The 18,154-nt window shown below is 54.6% G+C and overlaps 1 protein-coding gene across 4 annotated transcripts in view; it reads right to left on the reverse strand.

The window, feature by feature from the left end:
- Positions 1-17,490, reverse strand: part of LRRN2 (leucine rich repeat neuronal 2) — a 60,177-nt gene extending 42,687 nt beyond the window's left edge. For all 4 annotated transcript variants that reach the window (XM_036344622.1, XM_036344621.1, XM_036344620.1 and 1 more), the window contains exon 1: positions 17,083-17,490. The gene's annotated coding sequence lies outside the window, so the exon portion shown is untranslated. The remainder of the gene's footprint in view (positions 1-17,082) is intronic.
- Positions 17,491-18,154: the final 664 nt, after the last annotated feature.

Genomic DNA, 18,154 nt, shown 5'->3' on the forward strand with positions numbered 1-18,154 from the left:
ACATTGGGGGAGGCTGCATAAGGGGACTCAGGACTTCCCTGGTCATTTCTTTGCAATTCTATACTTATTTTAAAATAAAAACTCTATACTTTAAAAAATAGGTATAATATAGGGTCGTTTTTAGGGTTTGGTGAGTTAATCTAAAACACTGAACATGGCGTCTAGCACATGGTGAGCCCTCATTATGCCGTCATTATTACCACATGCCAGACACGGGGGTTCCAACATGGATAAGCCACAGTCTCTGTCCTCAAGAAGCTTCCGACCCAGCAGAAGAGGAAGACACCGCAAAGAGGTTTCAGCAGAATGTGATGATTGTGCTTGGTGCCCACAAGGAGGTCTCTGGGCTTTGGGGACGTTTCCTGGAAAGGATGTCAGGAGAGCCGAGTCAGGTCTGGTGGCATGAAGGGCACCTGGCAGAGGAACAGCTGGGCAAACACAGCGTTGCGGAGCAGCTGGCATGGGGAAAGCAGAGGCTGCTGGGCTTCCTGGAGCATTTGGAGGCAGAGAGTGGAGGGGAAGAGGCTGGCAAAGTAGGCAGCAGCCAAGCCAGGGAGGCCATGTATGCCCTGTGCCCGGACAGCACCCTTCTGGACACTTGGAGTCCTGCAGCGGCCTCAGCCAGGCTGGCTCTGGGCTCTGTGGGTTCTCTGGGCACTCCTGCTCCTGGGCCCCAGAGCCAACCCTGGAGGGCACTCTGTCCTTGGCACTGAAGGAGGGACTACTGAGTGTATGAGGCAAGCGAGAGGCCACCGGGGCCTCCACAAAGCCACCTTGGACTGGCTTTCACTACTGAGCAGATCAATCTACTACAAACCCAACCGCGGGCCACGTTCCTGGCACACTTCTCCCCACATGGGAGTGTGTGGGAGGCAACCAATCCATGCATCTCTCTCACATCAACAGTTCTCTCTCTCCCTCCCTCTCTTCCTCTCTCTCTCTCTCTGAAAAAGCAATGGAAAAAATATTCTCCAGTGAGGATTAGCAAGAAACACGCCCCCCAAAACACACACACACACCCCCCTTTCATAATGAATTCATTCCCCAATAAATTTGAACACCTCATCTGTGCTACAATGGTGAACTGAACAGACAGGGTCTCCTATCTGGGGTCAATGTCTAGTGGCAGAGATAGTCTTTGATCTAATAAACACCCAGTTAGGTAATTAGACATCTCACTGTGTGCTGAAGGAGGCATACGGGACATTAGGAGTGCTCACCAGGGGCCTGGTTAATCTGCAGGTGCCTCGAGGAAGCTTTTCTGAAGGAGGGCTGTCTGAGCTGAGGGCTGACCGAGAACTAACATTTGGGGAGGAGAAGTATGGAAAAGTGACACAGGGCCCAGCAACAGCGCATGTGGAGGCCACGAGGCAGAAAGGAGCCCAGCAGGCAGGGACCTGAAAGAGGCCAGTCTGCGGAGCGGAGCGGGGGTGGGGTGGGGCAAGGGAGCGGGAGAGGAGGCCGGCCAGGTCCTACCAGGGGCTGCCCGCCGCTGCGCCTCCCGAAGAGCACTCGCTGCGAATCACTGAAGAGCTCTGAGAGGGCGAGAGATAGGACCGGACTGTGCCCTTAAAATGTCATTCTAGCAGCTATCTGGAGACTAGATTAGAGGTGCGGGCCCGACGAGAGGTGAGGGCGGCCTGCTGTAACACAGGCTGTGAAGATGGGGAGGAGTGGGTGAATCCGGGTGCTGTTTTCGTTTGTGGTTTTTTGTTGTTGTTGTTGTTGCTGTTAATCCTCACCTGAGGATATTTTTTCCTCATTGGTTTTTTGGAGAGAGTGGAGAGAGGAAGCTGGAGAGAGAGAAATATCGATGTGAGAGAGCCACATCGACTGGTTGCCTCCTGCACGTGCCCCGACAGGGGGATGGGGAGCGAATCACAACCCAGGTAACTCCCTTGACTGGGAATTGAACCCGAGACTCTTGGGTATGTGGGCTGACACTCTAACCATTGAGCTGCACCAGCCAGGGCTGGATGCTGTTTTGGAGGTAGAGAAGACACAACCTGGTACCAGGTCGACTGGATCTAAGGGGTAACAACTCCAAGTTTATGGCATACAGAACTGGTGGGAGGTGGTACCATTCACAAAAACAGGTAATGGTGGAGGGGCACCGGGCAGGCGGGAGACAGTGGCGGATTTAGGAGGAGGATCATGACTCGGACTTCAGATCTGCCCAAGCTGAGTTTTTCTGAGACATCCAACTTAGCTAGGCAGCTGGATATAAGGACGTAGAGCTCAGATGAAGTACAGGTTACAGACTTACAACCGGGTGTCACCTGAACGTGGCTGATAACGGAAGCCACTACCAATGAGATGGTCTGGGACAAGAATCCAGTCAGAAGAGAATCCCTTGAACCAAGCCATAAGGAATCCAAGGCTTAAAGGCCGCGGAGGGAAGGATGACTCAGCGAAGACGACTTGGACGTAACCAGAAAAGCCGGGCCTGTGGGGATAGGAGAAGCCAAGGGACAAGAAAGTATCAGAAAGGAGGGGAAATATTTTTGATGTTCCCTGCACTTAGCGATAAGGAGAGCTGTCTTAGCAGAATGATGGGGGAGGAAGCCAGACTGAAGAGGGGCAGGGGAAGAAGTGGGAGGTGCAGAAATGGAGAGGGTGAGCACAGCCAATTCTTTCCAGAAATCTGGCTGGTGAGGAGAAAAGGGACAAGGTGGTGGCAGAAAGTGGAGTTGGGCTTGAGGAAGGCTTGGGTGGTTGTTGAAGATGGGACGACCTTGGGGATGGTGGGAAGGAGGTTCCTAAGACCAGAGGACAGGACCCAGAACAGAGGTGGTGGACGACCAGCCTGCCACGGGAACATCTCCTCTGCAGAAGCAGGAGGGAGGGCGGGAGGGCTGGTGCGGAGACAGGCGTGTGCGGGGCTGTGGGGATGAGTGAGGGGGGTGCGGGAATTCTGCCTGCTGACTTCTCCTGCTCTGCGAAGTCGGTGAGGTCCTCGGCTGAGAGTGAGAGTATAGGCGAAGGTTTGGGGAGGAAGGTGTGAAACGGTCATTGTGGACAGTGAGAGAGAGAGGGAGAACCAGGGGGAGGTGGTAGAAACAGCAGACACTTCGGAGGGATCGGTTGGGTTGGTGATGGTGAATTCTCAGAAGTACCAATCTGCTTCACTCTGTCTTATTCTAGCAGGTCGAGCTGTCTGTATAAAGGCAGAAAGAAGCAGATAGAGTGATTAATCCAGACTGGGACTCTGCCAGCCCGGGGCAATAAAAAGACAGAAGGTCAAGAGAGTTTAGGATATTGGCAGGAGAGCTCTTAAAATGACAGAACATGGAATCTATCTGGACTCAGAGAAGCAAGACAGAGGAAGGTAACGGATGGCAAGGAAACAGGTGGCAATGGACAGAAGAGCCTGATAGGTCAACGAATGGCTGGGTGGGAGTCGATGAGCAGCAAGCTGGCAGACCAGGAGGTGGTGACCAGAACACAGGAACCTCTGCGAGGCCATTTTCAGGTGATGGCAAGACCTAGGATGCGACCTTGGGAGCGAGCAGCTGAGGTGGGGAAGCCGGGGAAGGGGCTGATGGTCTGGGGGTAGGATCAGTGGCTCATGTAGCCACTGGTCTCAGGCAGGACAATGGATAGACTGGGAAAGGGGAGGACGTCTGTGAGTAGATGCCAAAGGCTTCACTGAACCTGGAAGGTGGCTGGGGATGCTGAGGGAGGGAGAGGTAGCCTGATCGTATGAGATGTGGGGAATAATGATGCCTTAGAGCAGCGGTTCTCAACCTGTGGGTCATGACCCCTTTGGGGGTCGAATGACCCTTTCACAGGGGTCGCCTAAGACCATCGGAAAACACATATATAATTACATATTGCTTTTGTGATTAATCACTATGCTTTAATTATGTTCAATTTGTAACAATGAAATTGGGGGTCACCACAACATGAGGAACTGTATTAAAGGGTCGTGGCATTAGGAAGGTTGAGAACCACTGTCTTAGAGAAATTATGTTCCCTTCCACCTGAAGTACATTCTCCAGCGTGAAAGGCCAGGGCAGCACATGGAAGGGGTCTGAGACGAGGTCACAGGCACAGCACAGGGCCAGAGGTTGGTAGACTGATAACGAGTCCTGAGGACATGAACATGCTTGGGGCCTTGGGCACGTCCTTTCCACTCCCTGGGCCACAGGTTTCTCATCAATGAAAATAAGTTGGAGGAATTAGTCAGGTAGAGCTTCCGGCTGACGTTAGGGAGCCACAAATAGGTTATAGCTGAGATCGTGATCACATTGCTCATATCTATTGGAGTAGATAATTAAGAGATTACTTAAAAAAATATATTTTTATTTATTGATTTCAGAGAGGAAGGGAGAGGGAGAGAGAGATAGAAACATCAATGATGAGAGAGAATCATTGATCGGCTGCCTTCTGCACGCCCCCTACTGGGGATGGAGCCCACAACCCAGGCATGTGCCCTTGACTGGGAATCAAACCAGGGACCTTTCAGTCTGCTGGCTGACGCTCTATCCACTGAGCCAAACCAGCTAGGGTATTAAGAGATTACTTTAAAAATTCTTTCGTACTTATTGATGCCTCCTATGTGCCCAGTATTTTACAAGTGTGAGCTGGTTTCACTTCACAAGCCTGTGAGATGGGTATGCTAACCCCATTTTACAGATGGCAAACTGAGGCTCAAAGAGAAGTTAAGAGGCATGGCCAAGGTCATAGAGCTGGTAAGCAGTGGCCACAGGATTCTAACCCAGATGTTTCCTTAACACCAGGCTGCCTCTTACGAGGGCACCCACAGAACGGAATCCAGCAGAAGCCAAGTTGGGGGCAGCAGTTGGCCTGAAGAGTGTCTGAGGCTCCCCACTGCCTTGTTCTGGGGAAGCAGTTTTGAGGTTGGCAAGCTCTGCGGAGAAAAGAGGAGGAGAGTCAGGCCGTCGCTCACCTCTCCCCTTTGATTGCTCGGCTGGCTCACCCACTACCTCCGCAATCTGGCATTTCGTTCAGTGCCACCGGGCTCGGTTCCCTGAGCCTGAGAGGGGCCAGGAGCTGCAAGGACCTCTCCTGTGGATGCAGTGCCCCTGCTCCCCTCCCCACAAGGCAGAGCGACTACTGGCCCAAGGGGTACCCCTTATTCTCAGGGCCCAGGGAGCAGGCAGGAGTGGCAGAAACACGAGTGGTCTGACCTGGCACGGGTGAACGTAGCTGCCAGCCCCTCCGCACCTCTTTGCCTCCGACTGACAGGTGAGCAGCTGTGCGCTACAGCTGTCTGTCCATCTGCCTCCCTCTGATGCTCCTCAGAGGGGAGGACCTGGACCTGAAGCAGCAACCTTACTCGGGATATTAATCAGCAGGGATGGGGGGGGGGCAGGAAGAAAGGCGTGCCCTTTCTATCCCAAACCAGAACCCCCTCCCCACTGCCCAGTCCCTCTCACTGCCTCCTTCCCTCCCCACTACTGCCCTAGCTCTGCCTGCCAAGCTCTGCAAATCACCACACATGCCAATAAGTCATTAGAAACCAGAATGGCAAATGTGGGGTTGCTATGGAGACCAACACCAGGAGCTGGCAGCCCTGGGGGCCAGCCTGTGGCTCAGGTGTGCTGTGGGGAGAGCTGGGAAGCCCCCAAAACCTGGCAGTGGGGAGATAACGCATTATGCGCTATTGGGATGCTGTTTCCAGGCAGGGCACCAGGCTCTGCCACCTCCTCTCCCCTCCCCAAGGCTCTGGTCCCACCACCTGCAGCTTGTTAGGTGTGATAAATGACATAGAACAGTGGTTCTCAACCTGTGGGTCGCGACCCCTTTGGCGGTCGAACGACCCTTTCACAGGGGCCGCCTAAGACCATCCTGCATATCAGATATTTACATGACGATTCATCACAGTAGCAACATTACAGTGATGAAGTAGCCACGAAAATAATTTTATGGTTGGGTCACAACATGAGGAACTGTATTTAAAGGGCCAGAAGGTTGAGAACCACTGACATAGAGGCTGCAGCCTGGGCCAATGGGCCAGGCCCCTCCCTTCACAGACATCTCTCACCCAGAGGAGGTGGCTGGAATAGAGCCCACTTGGGAACCAGTCCCCAGGGCCAAGGGCCACGGACAGCCCTTCTTAGCAGCCTGAGCTGGTGGCCTGTGTTTGGAGGAAACTGAGGCCCAGTGAAGGGCTGAGGGCAGAACCGCGCTCAAGCAACACTCTCTCATCTCCCGGACCCCGGAACTCACTTGGCTTCTGCCCAGTTCTGAGTGTAGTGTCTGGGCCCTGTAGACCCTTGTAGCACGCGCGCGTGCACACTCACACACACACACACACACACACACACACACACACACACACTTGTTGAAAACCGCTGAGAGAAGGTGTGCAAGCATCCGGAATTTCTGACAAGACAGCAGCGGGCCCTGGATGGGAGTCTCAGCTCTCCCACTAACTCGGTGTGACCTCCCACAAAGCCACGTCTCTCTGGGCCCTGCTTTCATCATCGGGGAAATAACTGGGATGTGTTTCCGACAGTCTATTCCAAATTGGGCTCTGCAGAGTTATGAAGCGATTCCTGGGGGTCAGGGGTCAGGAGGAGGCTGACAGTGGGTTCTGGTCCACCTGCTTTGCTCCAGCTGCAGCAGCCTTCTATTAATTTCCTGTTGCTGCGGTGACATATTACCACACACTTAGTGGCTGAAAACAGCACAGATTTATTCTCTTACGGTGAAAAGGTGAGTCTCACCGGGCTATAATCAAGGTGTCGGCAGATCTGCATTCCTTTGTAGAGGATCTAGGGGAGAATCTGTTTCCTGGCTTTTTCCACCTTCTATGGGCCCATATAGCACCCCCCCCCCCCGGCTTTCCTTGGCTCATAGCCCCTTCAGTCATCAAAGCCACCAATGGCCACTGAGTCTGTCTCACATGGCGTCCCTCTGACACTGACTCTGCCTCCCTCTTCCACAGTTAAAGGACTCGTGTGAGGACACTGGGTCTATCAGATATTCCAGGACGATCTCTTTATTTCAAGGCCAGCTAATTGGACCCTTAATTCCATCTGCCACCTTCATTCCCCTTGCCACGTAACTTGACATATTCACAGGTTCTAGGGACTAGTATACAGCCATCTTTGGGGGGCATTATTCTGCCTACCACACCCATTTTGAAAAATGGATCAATTTCTATAGATGTTTGAAAGCCACAGAACCAGAGGACTCACAGTTGCCATCCGTTTTAAAGGACTATATGCCTTGGACTCCTCCTTTTCTCCCTGGGGGATCATTACAAGAATTCAGAGGAACTCTGGGGCCTGACCATCAAGTGTGAATGCTGGCAGTCTTGGGCGGTCCTGGTGGGGTGTGCAGAGAGAGGGTCTCTGTGTCCACCAGAAAAGAGGTCTCCAAGGAGGAAAGAATAAGGGCTGTTCCGGGGTGCCCACCCATCTCAGCTCTTTCCTCTCCAGTCCATATGCACATACATATTCAGAGTGTCCTGCAGGGATCTGTTTTGGCTTTTGCTTCCAGGTAAAGTCAGATGGAGGGCTCTGTGTGTGTGTGTGTGTGTGTGTGTGTGTCCATGCATAAAAGTGAATGATCTCTCCCATCAGACAGAATGATCGCCGAGGCCACGACTCTGTTTTCCTTTGCTGTCCCCTTCTCCCGTCCCCATCCATGGCGCTGCACCCAGTGCAGAAGGCACACTGATTTCAGCCATAAAGTTGAGACACTATCCTTTCCTCCCACACCTTGACCTTCAACACTATCCTCTTCCTAGACCTACCCAGGAGTCCCCAGATTATTTGTAACCAACTCTAGATCAGGGGTGGGGAACCTTTTTTTCTGCCAAGGGCCATTCGGGTATTTATAGTATAACATCATTCACAGGCTATACAAAATGATCAACTTAAAAACTAGCCTGCTATATTTGGTCAAACATTTAATGAACTCACCCCAATGCCTCGGCGGGGCCAGACCGAACGGTTTAGCGGGTCTTATGCAGACCGGACACCCCCCCACCCCTGCCCTAGAAACAGTACCAAGTTCAGAAAGCGTGGGTCTTAGAACCTTCCTGCCAGCGCCTCTCCAGGACCATCGTGATCCAGCATCTGCAGGTGAGACAGGCTCTGACGGGCCCTGAGGAGAGGGTGGCCTCTCATTCGCCTCCCACACAACACAGCTTCGGTGAGATCCCCTCCGCCCGCTGCCTGGGACCCAGTGAGGCTGCATCACAAAACTCTTAGGAGAACAGTGTCCTGGATATTAATCACAGCCCCTGTGTTTTAGGATGTTATGCAAATTACTCACCCTCTCTCAGCTGTATTTTTTTCCCTTGGTATAAACCGGCAGCTCACTCTGATTCCTACCTCTCTCATATGTCCCAGGGGATCGGGGAAGAGAAATGTGATGAGGTAGGAGAGAGCTATTCTTTGGAGGATGGGCCCTGGGGAAATGGAGGGGGGAAGGAACTAACATTTATTGAGCTTCTACTTTGTAGCAGGCACTTTACACAGATTAGCTCTTGAAGGCTGAGAACCAGGAAGAGTTGGGGGCTAAATTCTGGCGCTGCCACTTGCCAGCTGTGTGTGGCCTTGGGCAAGTTACTTAATGTTTCCCAGCTTTAGTTTCCTCGGCTGCAAAGTGGGGGGAATCATATCCACTTCACAGAGTTACGTGGATTAAATGAGATAAATGCAGGGGAGCTTTCGGCACATCATGAGCACTCAGCAATGTGAGCTGCTGTTATTAACAGCCCGAGAAGTGGGTGTTGTTAACCCAGATTTGCAGCTGGGAAAACTGAGGCTCTGAGGGGTTCAGTCAAATGCCTGAGGGCCTGTGGTTGAGGAACAGGGGCTCTAACCCACTTCTAATGGACCCCAGTTCCTCTGGATTATGAGTTCAGGCCTGGGTCATAGAGACTATGCCCAGAGCCTCCAGGTAGGCTCTCCTTGCTCGGGCTGCCAGGGCTCAGAAAGGGTTGGCACGCGAGTCTTGGCTCTAGCTCTTCGGCTGGGGGCGGGGTGGGGGCGGGAAGAGTGAGATGTACTAGGGTCCCCACTCCAGGGCACTCTCTCTACAGGTCAGAAGTGAGTCAAACTCCAAGTCACAAGACCCAGGCGGCCTCTCTCCAGCGAAAGGACAGACTAGCCCTTCATGGGGGAATGTGTGCTCCTTTGGGTACAAGGTCATGTCCAATGCACTATCTATGAAACCAGTGGGATTGCTCTAGGAGCAACATCCCAAACAGGAGCCCGGCAGGGAGAGGCAGGGAGGGGAGAAGCAGGCTGCAGGCTGCACAGAAAATGGAGCTTAAGGAATGGCAGAGAATTGGGCCCAACATCAGTGGGGTGGGGGCTGGTGGCAGCAACCGATTAGGGGAGTGCAGGTCTCAGAAACCGCCTGGGAACGGGAAAGGGGTCTTTCTCAAAGCAAGATGTGTCCAAGGGTGGAGGTCACTGGCTCCGAGGAGAAGGCACGAATGCGGGCCAATAGGTTCTCATCCTCTAAGAAAGGGCGGCTCTCCTCTCCAGAGAGAACAAGGGGACACCAGAAACCCTACAGTGGGGAGGGGCCTACTCCAGAGACAACACTGCTCCCACCCAGGGGCCCCCCCTTTGGCCACCCCGCTCCCATTCCCACCCCCAGGAGCTGCTCCTTCCCCTCTCCAGACCCTCCCCTCCACAGATCCAAACTCCAGCCCGCTTTCCAGGCCCCAACCAGCCGCACCCCTTTGAGGCAGCGTTCCCTCTGTACTCCCACACAGCTCACAGTTCTGATAACATTTATAGTCTAAATCAAGCAGTTTAGCACTTGGTTTTAAATACTGTCTCGTGTTATTCCCTTGTTATTTCTTGGGAGTATAAGTTTTGCCTCCCCAACGGATCTGTAGATTTCCTTTCCAGCAAAGACTGGGACTTCGGTTCTTTGTAGTCTCCCGACCCCACACCCCACACCCCACACTAGGACAGTGCTCCAAAGGTACTGGGTGGGGGGTTGGGGGTGAGTACTAATTGACTAAATTAGCTTCAATGGCTGGAGAACCCCCTGACTGCCTAGTGAAATGCTGAAATGGATGGCCCAAAGCCTGGGTTTTAAAAGGTCAGATTATTTTTCCATCTCACTCGGAGGAAAAACCAAACTCCTCACACACCCCAGCTCCAGGGCTTCCCGAGATCTGGCCTCCTCCACCAGGCACGGCCCCGCCTCTGAGCCCTTGCACCTACTATTCCCTTTGCCTGGTGTGCCCTCACCACCTTGCAGCCACTTCACCTTTACTCGTGCATCAGTGAGGTCTTCCCAGACCACCCTGTACAAAATCACAAACTCTCCTCTTCCTCGCACATCCTCTCCTATCCCCCTTCCTCGATTAATGCTTCTCTTTAGCACTTGCCACTTTCTAATTGACTGTTTCCCCAGACAGCCAGGTATAAACTCCAAGAGGGCAGAAGTATGTTTGCTGGTTGCTCACTTTTGTCTACACCAGCAGGCCAGGCACAGATCTTAAAAAAATACTTGCTAAGTGAAGAGATTCCAGTCCTGCTCTGTGTCTGACACAGCTGGGATGTGGTTCTGCAGAGATGGGCAAGGGACAGGACATTTCTGGAGCTTTCCCCAGATGTGGGATTCCACCCTTCCACCCTGGGCCAACTCTGGGCAAGCACCTTCCGAAGTTCAGGGGCCTGGAGCTTCGAGAGCCCGCGCTACCTCCATCCCATGGGGAGGTCTGTCCAGAAGTAGAAGATGGAGGGGTGGGGGTCGAGGTGGAGTGTCAAGTCCCCGCCCTCCCCATGCACAGCATGCCCACCAGCTGCCCCTCTGAGGTCGCTCCATCTCCTGGCATCACCACCTCTGCCCTCCTCTGCCAAAGACAGATGCTTTCATCACCGCCTTTGAATGCCCACTTTGAGAACATGTTATAGAGCAGTGGTTCTCAACCTCTGGCCCTTTAAATACAGCTCCTCACGTTGTGACCCAACCATAAAATTATTTTCGTTGCTACTTCATCACTGTAATGTTGCTACTGTTATGAATCGTAATGTAAATATCTGATATGCAGGATGGTCTTAGGCGACCCCTGTGAAAGGGTCGTTTGACCGCCAAAGGGGTTGCGACCCACAGGTTGAGAACCGCTGTTATAGAGGAACAGAACCTCTCCTGTCTGTCTTAACTCTTCCTTCCTTTTTCTCCCCCTAAAGGATCAGGGAAGACATACCCACTTTACAGGGGAAACCAAGCCGGTTGCCTAACAATCACTGCCTCTTCTTCCATATGTGTTTTTTTAAAAAAATGTTTTTATTGACTTTAGAGAGGAAGGGAGAGAGAATGAAAGAGAGAGGGATGGAAACATCAATGATGAGAGAGATTCATTGATAGGCTGCCCCCTGCACACCCCCCTACTGGGAATGGAGCCCGCAACCCTGGCATGTGCCCTGAAGGGGAATCGAACCATGACCTCCTGGTTCATGGGTGGATGCTCAGCCACTGAGCCACACCAGCCAGGCTTCCATGTGGTTTCCCCCCCGAAGGATCTGCCTTGTGAGTTCTGAATATGAAGGGCTGTACTCGTTCTTTCCAAGACACATGAGGCTCCCTTGTTAGAGACTCCCACTGACAGCACCATTCCCGAACCGTCCCTGTGTAATCTGCTCAACCAGGGGCTGTGTCCATCCCCATATCTCCCAGAAGTTGTCCCTACATTGGTTTCACTATTGTGGCCACGGGGGCTGACTCTTAGGGTCCAGCTTCTCTGGGGCCACAGGCTCCGTGTGGGCCCCGGGGCACTTGGCTGAGGCAGAAGGAAACAATGTTGGCTCTCCAGGAGCTGTGAGAGACCCCACAAGGGGACAGGCAGCCCCTGGCTTGGACAGGGTGTCTGGAGCTTCTTATTGTAGCAGCAAGGGAGGGGAATGGGCTGGATCGCCCCAGAACACCCTCCAGTTCCAAGGGGGTGGTTAAGGAGCAGGAGCCCTTGGGTCAGAAAGGCTAAATCCTCCATTGTTGTTTTTTGTTTCCTAGCTTTATGTCTTTAAGCAAGTTACTGAGCCTCAGTTTTCCTGAATTTAAATTAGAGATAATAAGAGTACCTACCTAATAGGGGTATTTCTGAGGACTGAATGGGATAATGTAGGTAAAGCACTTGGCACAGTGTGTGGCACATAGTAAATGCTCAATAAATGCTAGCTGCTATAATTAGTGCCATTACAATGTGAGAAGTGGAGGTTGAGAAATGGTTATTGCCCAGGGATCCCTCTGCCTGATCTTCATCTTGGAACTCATTTCAAGCCCATCAAATGCTGAGCAGCGGGGAAGGTGTGGGCGGAAGAAATGTACAGAGAGAAACGCAATTCTAAACCAAACGTGGTTCAACTCATCTCCTAACAGGCAGCTCCCGCAGCCCAAGGTGTCCACTGGGTCCCCAGGAAGTGCAAGAAGCCAGAGGACAAGGGCCCTGGCAGCTCTGGGTTTAAGCAGAGACTTCTTTTTTTTTTTTTTTTTTATTGCTTAAAGTATTACAAAGGGTATTACATATGTGTCCATTTTATCCCCCCGCCCTAGACAGTCCCCTAGCCTCCCCTATCCCCCAATGTCTTATGTCCACTGGTTATGCTTCTATGCATGCATACAAGTCCTTTAGTTGATCTCTTACCCCCCTACCTCCTGCCCCGCAACCCTCCCCGGCCTTCCTGCTGCAGTTTGACAATCTGTTCGAGGCAGCTCTAAGCAGAGACTTCTTGATGATGGCTTAGAACACTCAGGAAGCCACGGTCGTGAGACCAATCCCAGCAGGGATGCATCAGGTCCCCGCCCAACTGTTTTAGGCTGGAGAATGGAGGGATGGTCTGAGTGATTTGTCAGCCCCCCTGGAAGCTCAGCTCCAAGCACTGGAAACAGAGGCTGAGGTGGGACCTGTCTACGGTGTTCCTGATATCTACAGATACACAATGTGGCACCTCTTCACACGCTAGCCCTGTGCCCCATATACCCCTGGCACCAGTGCCCCTAGGCCCACCACCTCTGCCTGGCGGACTCCTTTTCAAGCCTTGCCCCAAATACCATGTGCATTGAGAACCATTCCCTAATCTGCAGACAGAGATAGTCACCTCTTTATCTGCTCATCCTGTATGATAGCACTTATTTCATTATTGTAAGACTGACTTCCCGCTCAGGCCAGTATGGCTCAGTTGGTTGGGCGTCCTCCCGTGCACGGTGCACCGAAAGATTGCTGGGTAGATTCCTGGGTCGATTCACGGTCAGGGCACATGTCCAGGTTTTGGTCTCGATCCCCAGTAGGGGACACGCAGGAGGCAACCAATTGATATTTCGATCTCACATTGATGTTTCTCTCTCTCTTCCTTCCTTTGTCTCTAAAAATCAATAAAAAATCTTTAACAAAAAAAGACTGACTCTCCCAACTGAATAATAATTACAGAATAATATACTTACATAGTACTTACTATGCCAGGCATCGGTCTCAGCTCAATACGTGTATTAACTCACGTAATCCTTATAACAACTCTATGAGGTAGGAAGCTGAGTCACAGAGAGGTTAGATGACTTGCCCAGGATCACTCAGCTGTAAGTGGTAAAGCCTGGATTTGAACCCTAGGAGTGCAGCTCCGGAATCTATACTCTTACTGTGAACTCCTGGAAGACAGGGGCAACACCTGGTTTGTCTCTCTGTCTCTAGCATCTAACACGGGTCTGAGCACACAGCAGGTGCTTTGAAAAGATGGGCTGGTTACATAAGCAAATGCCTGGTGACTATTCCAGCCTCTGAGCTGTGGGACTGAGAGACCAAGGCCCTAAGGAAGTACATGGTGTACGCATCCTTCTTACGCACCCTCTCTTAGCAATCCCACCACACTGCTGTCTGTCCTGTCTGCTTATGTCTTTTCTTGTGTGCCTCTTGCCTTCTGATGTTTGTTTTCTCAGTGTATCTTCTGCCTCGTCCTCCTCCCCTACTGTTCCTGGCCACTCTCCCCCTTTCCTGCCCCATGCACCCTCCGTCCATTGTCCTTGCCCTTCTCTGTGGTCCTTGCAGGCTTGACAGCCTCCCACCCCCATTCTTTGCCTTGGAGCATTTATAGGGTCTAGGCTTGTTCAAGGGGGCTGAGGACACCAGTGGTATTGCCCCATTAGACTCACCATGGATGAAGCTCCTGCCCCCTGACCCTCAATGAAATGGCAATTTCCCATCTACTTGGGTGCAGGGTGTGGAGCGGGGTTCCCTGCCTACCGTTGTCACACATCTGTGCAGCATCAGAAAGACCAATACTCACCCTACGTCCTCCTTCGGGGTCCCATCTCCTCCAGCAAGCCTTCCCTGATCACTCAAGAGAGCACTCAGCAAACCTTACACCTTCTCATATTCTAACTGAGGAGACAAGGCGTGCCCCTGAAAAATCCAATTAAAACGTAATCTTCAGATAACTGTACCACTTACCAGATGTCACACACATCCAGGGGCCAAATGAACTGCAGACAATCAGTGATTTCAAAACGGAGACCTATGGGACCTGAGGCAAGTGGCTGATCCTCTCTGGTCCTCGGTTTCCTCCACTATGAAGCAGGGGAGGATAACCCAGACCTTAGAAGGCTGTCAAGAGGACTGAATGAGATCATTTTTGTAGAGCTCCCGTCACACTGGTGCTTAGTAGGCACTCAATAATGAATTTGTGTCTTTCTCCCTCCTCTGTCTAAAGCATTGGACTTCTGGGCAGCCCTCCCCGATAAATGGTAAGGTATGAACTGGCCCACCCTTTTAGGTCAGAAATGCCTTAAGGACAGGACAGCCCCGGCTCCGTAAGCTTTGTGGTACCTGGTATCTTGGAAGGAGATGGGCCTGTCATGTTAGAAGTCACTCAGCCGGATGATGACAATTCACTAGGACTGTTCCCGCTCGCATCCCTCCCACTGAGCGGTGGATCTCTGAACGAGCCTGGTGGGCACAGAATGATCACCAGGGAAGTCCAGGCACAAGTTCATTCTGCCCTGAGACCTGGGGGTTTGTTTAATTGCTGTATCCTCAGCTCCTAAAATAGTACCAGGCACATAGTAGGTGTTTAATAAATCATTGATGGAAGGAGCTTTGTTTAAAAAGTAACAGATTTTCTTTTTCCTTTCAAATAAAAAAGGGGGGGGCAGGTAGGAGAAGCAAATGGCAGGATACAGGAGACGTGCCAGGGACACGCAGCCGCCAGGCCCACCAGCCTCGCTCTCTTCTGCAAAAGGGGGTTGAGCAAAGCCAACAGCAAGTGTGTTCCCACCATCAGAGTGTCTTGAGCACAGAGAACATTTAAGACTGCGGTTTACAGAAGAAACGGGAGGGGGGGGGGCAAAGGTGGCGACAGAGACTTGGAAGGGAGGGAGGCAGAGGTCCTCGGGAGAAGGAGGGTGAAAGAAGAGAGAACACTGTGAAGAGAAAGGGTGACTCCTGAGGAAAGAGCGTGAAGAGGGGAGGAGGAAGAGGGGGGAGGAGGAAGAGGAGGAAGGAGGGAGGCACAGGGAAGAACCGTGGGGAGTCACAGAGGAAACGCCACTCAGTCTGGGAGGAAATTGTCTTAGCAGACCTCTGGGTTCCCACTGACATTTGGTGTCTCCTTCGGGGTAGGCTGTGCTGGGGGAGGGTGTGGATTTGGGGGTGCTCCTAGACACGATGTGTCTGCCAAGCCCTGGGCAGGTCTCAATCCCTGGAGCACAGTGACCTTTAGTGCCATCCTTGCCAGAGGGATCCCCGAGGCAGGAAGGAGGAGACTCAGTGTGAGCCAGCCCAGGGCGAGGCAAAGGGCTAAAGCCTCAGACCCCGAGCTGTGCTCTCCTCTCCCCACCTTCTCCCCACAAGGGCACCTGGTCAGCCAGGAAAGTGGGTCAGGCCACCCACATGTGACTTGTTCTGACAACAACAGGGCCCACAGGCAGCAAGGGGGCCTCCGTGCCTTGTGCACAGCCTTGCCCCTTTCCCTTCCCCCCCGCCCCCCGCAGCGCTTCTTGCTGGAGGGACCTTTAGGGAGCAGTGGGCAGTGGGAGTATCCTGGCTTCTCATTCGGGAAGGGGACACTGGGCCAGCGCCTACCCCAGGCCGGCGGGAGGGGGAGCCTGACGGTGCCTGGGTTCCTGAGAAGATCCGGAGCTCCCAATGATGGTGACCTGGCTGGCAGGGAGCCATCTCTATGGCCCTGACCCGGGGAGTCAGGTCTCTCTACCACCCCACCTCCTGGGCTCCAGCCCATCTGTGCCCCGGGGGGAGCGCTGCGCCCTGCCCTCCCTCCGACCTGCCCGTCCACGAGAAGCCGCGCGGCGCCCACAGATGGGAGCTGCGGCAGCCAGAGAACAGAGCACAAAGCCCAGCTGGCACGTTCCTCCCGGCTGTTCGGTGGGGAGGCAAGCCAAGGGGCGCACGGCAGCACCCCTCGGCCCTCGCCCAGGGTCCGGGTCTCCCGCACCTTCAGCGTCTCAGCTCAGCCCCCGTCACCGGCACTGGCACCGGCACCGGGGCCCCTCGTTGGCTGGGCAGCCAGAGTCTGCGCCGCCCTCGGGTGCAGGACAGACGGACCACCTGTGGCTGGCCAACCCCTCCTGCCTCCCGGGGGCTGCGGTGGGCCCGGCGCGGTCTCCCCGGCGCCGCTTCCACTCCCAGCGCCCCAGGCTGAGCCCCGGGCGCCCATCCCCCACCCCGAGGTCCCATCCCGACTGCGGGCGGACCCTGCCGGCCTGGGAGGAGCCTGGCTCCGGGTTCCAGATACTTCGGACAGACACCAAAGCCCCCTCGTCCTTCCGCACGGACACCCACCCGAGTTCCAAGGAAGGCAAGTCCCAGGGTCATGGAGCGCTACCACCCCACCCCTGCCCGCCCCTGTCACGCCCTCCCTAACCTCTCCGCCACCTCTCGGCTCCCCGACATCTCAGGGCCCCTCTCTCCGCAGCAACAGTTTGAGGCGGGTCAGGCCCCTCGGGATGGCTTCGGCCCAGGCGCCCCCTCGCCCGCCGCTGGGGGTCCGGCCGGCGCAGTCGGCCACCTCCTTTACGCACCAGCCCCTTCCCTCGGCGCCGGGGCCGCCCCACCCCGAGTCACCAGCTTCTGCCGCGGCCCCGCCGGCGCCCCCAGCGCTCCCGGGTCAGCCGGGGCCGCACACTCACCCGCGGCCGCCGTCAGGTCCCCGCGCCGCTCGGCTGCAGCCCGGGCCGGGCTGGGGAGGCTGGTCCGCGCCCCTCCGCCGTGTGCCGCCGCCAGGCCGGCCAGGCTCGTGGCGCCTTCCGCCGCGGAGTTGTCCGGGGAGCGGTTGCCCGGCAGAGTCGGGAGGGCGACGGCGGAACAACGATCCGCTCGCTCGCGCCCTGCGCCCCGCGCCCCGCGCCGGGGGCTCCGCGCCGCCCTGCGCGCTGGTGGCGGGAGCTGCGAGCTCCAGCCGGGCGCTCCCTCCGCGCGCTCGGCCAAGTGCACCCCGCAGGCCTGGCGCCCGCGCCCTCCGCGCCTCCTCCGGCTGCGCTGCCTCCTCACTCGCTGCTCCGCCGCTCTCCCAGCCTCCCCAGCCCGCTCCGCTCGCCGCCTCCCCATCCGCAAGCCACGCCGCCCCCTTCCAGGCCCGCTGCCATTTTAACTCCTGAGTGGCCAGAGGTACCTTCTCCCCAACACACATCCACACGCTGGAGGGGGGAGTTGGGCGGGGCCCGCTGCTAAAGCTGGAGTGTCTGGGGCCAGTGGTGTTCTTGCGACTTCAGTGCAAAGCTTGGCTGAAAGAAGTGGGCACAGGGCCTGAGAGAAGAAGGGGGCAGCTCTTAAGATCTCTCTCTTACCCCGTTGCAAAGGCCAATAGGTTCTACGCTTCGGAAGTTAACAGGGAACTAAGGAATTCAGTGGGTGGGTTAGAATTTGTTCAGCGGACACAGGCGCCTCTTATCCCAAAGGATGGAGTGGAATACCCCTGAGGCCTCATGCCCTTAACGGCACTGCCCCCTGAACAGGGCAGTCCTGGCGTCTTGGAACAATCCCCCTGGCCCTTAGCAAACGATGCCATCTATTTAGGCATTAGGCAGGAGCCAGCACGCCCAACCAGGGGCGTGGTTTGGGGGGTGGGCGTGGTGCTCACCCTGCAGACTGGGCGTTGTGAACACAGGGAAAGGAGGAGAGGAGCTGATCGTGCTGAAGGTGGGAGCTGGGTTGCTTCCCGGGGGCTTAGAAAGGCGGGGTCCCCTGCTATGCATCTGGCTT

This window comes from Myotis myotis, unplaced genomic scaffold, assembly GCF_014108235.1.
Source record: "Myotis myotis isolate mMyoMyo1 unplaced genomic scaffold, mMyoMyo1.p scaffold_m19_p_18, whole genome shotgun sequence".
Classification (NCBI taxonomy): domain Eukaryota; kingdom Metazoa; phylum Chordata; class Mammalia; order Chiroptera; family Vespertilionidae; genus Myotis; species Myotis myotis.